Source organism: Octopus bimaculoides, chromosome 1 (assembly GCF_001194135.2).
Source record: "Octopus bimaculoides isolate UCB-OBI-ISO-001 chromosome 1, ASM119413v2, whole genome shotgun sequence".
In the NCBI taxonomy this organism is placed as follows: domain Eukaryota; kingdom Metazoa; phylum Mollusca; class Cephalopoda; order Octopoda; family Octopodidae; genus Octopus; species Octopus bimaculoides.
This window is the reverse complement of record NC_068981.1, coordinates 141,971,992-141,976,443: the sequence shown is the minus strand read 5'-3', so window position 1 is coordinate 141,976,443 and position 4,452 is coordinate 141,971,992. Positions and strand designations below refer to the sequence as shown.

General features: G+C 32.4%; 1 protein-coding gene across 2 annotated transcripts in view; it reads right to left on the bottom strand.

Moving 5' to 3' along the window:
* LOC106868277 (toll-like receptor Tollo) overlaps positions 1 to 4,446 on the bottom strand; it is a 292,526-nt gene extending 288,080 nt beyond the window's left edge. Inside the window, exon 1 of one of the 2 annotated variants that reach the window (XM_052971139.1) lies at positions 3,774 to 4,446. The gene's annotated coding sequence lies outside the window, so the exon portion shown is untranslated. Of the gene's footprint in view, positions 1 to 1,400; positions 1,420 to 3,773 lie in introns of those variants that run through there. The other variant, XM_052971148.1, reaches the window with a different exon arrangement.
* Positions 4,447 to 4,452: the final 6 nt, after the last annotated feature.

The window sequence follows — 4,452 nt, the reverse complement described above, 5'->3', positions numbered from 1 at the left end:
TATATATATATATATATATATATATATATATATATATGTCTCTCTCCCTCCTCTCTCTCTCTTTATATATATATATGTATAGAAAGAGACAGACAGACAGACAAAGAGACAGGGTAAACCGTAAATGTGGGGGGGTCGATGTATGTATGAGCTCCTATTCATGCATGTGTATGTGTATAGATGTTCATGCATACATATGTATATATATAAGTACATACATACATATGTGAGCGTATATTTAGGCCATTTGTACATGCATGCATATACACACACATACAGAAATATACATATACACACAAAATCACACGCGCACACGTTTGCTACATAGATCTATAATGAATAGATCACCACTGATTTCGACAATGAGCATTCAGCTGTTCAATAAACTAAACTACCTGTATATAGAATTAGCATGTAAGTGACTGAACATTCCAAGACATATGTCCCCTTAATATAGTTTTCAGGCTAAGTTATCGTGATGCAATATGACAAGGTTGGTCTTTTTAAATTACGACTACAAGTCATTGCACAGGCTTCTGCAGTATCCGTCCACGCGATTTCACTCGGGGTGCTTGGGTTAATCTGAGAGCATAGAATAAAAAAGATTCGATCAAAATGCCATGTATTGGTATCGAACACGGGCGCTTGTGAAAGCTAAACGAATTTATCAGTCATTCACCCATTCTCTATCCAGTAATAATACACACGTACTCATGTGCACATGCGAATAAGCTCAATCTCAGAAGTACTCACTCACTTGTTACTAAACATACACCCGGATATAATAATGTGTGTGTTTGTGTGTGTGTGTGTGTGTGTGTGTGTGTGTGTGTGTGTGTGTTTGTATGTGTGTGTGTGTGTATATATGTGTGTGCGTGTCTGTGTGTGTGTCTGTGTTTGTGTGTGTGTGCGTGTGAATGAATAGATGCATATACATGCCTGTGTCTGTTCGGGAGTAAGGATGAAGTTTTCGAAACCCTTAAAAGTTCGAGCTAGATTGGGCCCAGAGAGTATGTACGATGAATCTTTTCCATATAAAGATTTATTGTTATGTATGTGTTTCGCAATCTACATGTTTATAAATATATTACAGATATACAGAGAGCTATACATGCATACAGATTATACATACATTAGGATTATATATATATGATTCAACATCTATTTGTGTGTGTATCTTTATATAGGCGTGTGTCTTTTTCTGTTCACATATAACTAGCGTGGGCCTCAAAGTGTGTGTGTATGTATTTTAGCAAAGAAACAATGTATTAAACAAATTGAAGAAGTCTTGTTCTATCAGCAAAATCCGTCGCAAAATTCCTAATTAAACAATATCAAACTCAGAGTAACAATATGTTATAAGCTGCAATTATACCACCATAGTTAATTATTTACTCTACCTGCAGAGCGAGTTCACTTTCTTTTCTTTCGTGCATGTTATAGCAATTCTCGTAACCATTACTACGAACATCTTCCTAACTGTATAGTTTCGCAGCACACATATATCGGACTCACAAATTTCTGTACCTATATCAGATTTATGAGTGTAAGTGTGTGTGTGTGGTATATACATAAACATAAGTAAACATACATGCATACAAACACACATATACATACATATAGATAGATATACGTACATATATGTAATCATATAGATGTTTATACGTGTACACACACACAAACGCCATATATATATATATATATATATATATATATATATATACATACGTGCAGGTATAAATGTTTCTCTGTGCGCGCGTGTGCCTGTATATATATATATATATATATATATATATATATATATACATATATATGATCACCCGTGAAATAATTGGTATCTAGTTGATGTGTTTTTATGATGTATCGTCATTGTATTAACTTATTCGTTTTGCTCCTTATCGAACGCCTAATAGTGCTTCGAGGGGGTAATGTTTAATATGTAGGTATTATGTAGCACACAAACACACACACACACAAACACACACACACGCCCGCGCGCACACACACACACACACACAGACACACGTGTGTGTGTGTGTAAATAAGTATATATGTATAAAGGCACATCAACAGAACACGAGAATTTGGATAAACACTTGCAAATGCCCTCTAAAATGCACATGTTCATTTTCACTGTCTCTAAGATTCTATGTTGCACACACACACATAGGCGTGTATGTAAGTAAGTGTACGTGTGTGTGTGTGTGTGTGTGTGTGTGTGTGTGTAAAAACAGCATATAACAGGGTTTATATCCAAATATGAAATTATGTATGTATGTATGTCTGCATGTATGTATATGTATAAATGGCTCTAGCACATGTTGTTAGTGTTGGATATATAAATGAGCATATATAGTGTCCCGTATTTACACAGGCGCGGTTATATATATATATATATATATATATATATATATATATATATATATACCTATGGATGTATTTTATACACACAGAAACGTATCTGTGTGTGTGTATTCGTGTCTGAGTGAGACGAAACAAAATAATTTGAGAAATGTTTTGTATTTTTCTAACTAAATATTTCTTACTTTCATCACTTCTTGAAGTATGATAGCTGTGGAATAGACCCTTGTCCACTTTTAATCAAAGATATCTATCATGACAGGCGCTCCAAACGTGACCACCTCAGCTTTTTGTGTATAACTCTGCACTGATACATTTGTTTTTTCCTATTCCTATTGACAGAAGGTCGCGTTTCGAAACTGATTTGGCTGTTATCTCTAGTAAACAGAGCGACTACGTATAAGTTCCTCCTGTTGGCTCTGTTGTTGAATGCGATTTCAGGGATAGATATTTAGATTCCCATTCACACACACCCCTTTCTTTATAACATATAATAACCTCCCTGAATCTTGCATCTCTCACGCTTCTTGAACCCCACCACTTTGTCAACTTCGCCGCATCTTTGTTCCGTATCTTTTACCATTTCTCTCCATCAATCTCTACTTTTGTCTTTCACTCATACATATCTCTCTTTATCTCTTTTGCTATCTCCCCAAATTTTTTTGTTCCCCTGTGTTTTCTTCTCCGTATCCTTAACATCTTCCTATTTCACCCTTACTTTCTCAATTTCTTGACTACTTGTGAAAATCCTCTCTATTTTCGTATCTATTTCTATACTCTAACATTTTAAAAAATCTCATACACACACATATCATAGAACACATAACCATATATAAACATTATAAACTTATATTTGAAGCACAGCTTAACAAGTAAACACACACACACACACTTTTTTCCCTATCGTTTTCTTTTTATGTCTATATATATATTTACATACTACAGTCAGTTGCATCCATTAACAGCGCGCACACACACACACATACACACAAATACCATATATATATATATATATATATATATATATATACATATATATACACTATATACAAGCACATATAAACATATTTCTAGATACAAACATATACTCATCTATATACATTCATACATAAACGCAGGCGCATCCAAGCACATACGCACATGCATGGGAACACACAGATATACAGATATAAAATCATATATACATACACAAATAAATAAATGATAAATATATATATATATAGATAGATAGATAGATAGATACACACAGACATATATATATATATATATATATATATATATATATATATATATATATATATATATATACATACATACACACAGACAAATATATATATATATACATACATACATACACACATACAAATACAATACATACGTACATACATACATACATGTACTACACAACCTACCTGATTAGCTCTATGTACTATGGGTTCGTGAATGGACTTGCTCTTTTACTAAACGGCTCCAGTGTTCTCCAATGAATAACATCAGCATTAACATTAGGTACATCCATCTATCCAAGGTGGGTGTTTATAATATATATTTTTTTTTTTTCAGAAAAAACTTTTTACATACATATACACAAACATATATGTATATATAAGCATATATATATATATATATATATGATAATTTTTTTGCTGCTTAAAATGCGCGCTCGTAACTCCGATGGTGGTACATGATCACAGCTAATTCATACATCACACAGCATATTATTTTCTTTTTGTGTTTACTTTTGTTGTTGGTTGTTTATGTGTTGTTGTTGTTGTTGTTAATATTTTTTTCTTCTTTTTCTTTTATGTTTTTGGTTTGTGGCGAGGAAGTTGTATTCCCCCTTCTCTGCTTTTTGTTGTTGTTTTTTTTGTTTTTTTTTTTTGCCTCCGTCTACAGATTGATTTTCAATTTAAACTTTGATAATGTTAACTTTGCTATATAAGTATATACAAATTTTTAACTCAAATTCTATTCTATTTGTACTCAAACGTAAACTGAAAAATAACAACAATGATTATGAATTATATTAAAAATATAAAATTTATACGTCAGCTATGTATAAATATAGATATGCACATACATACATACATA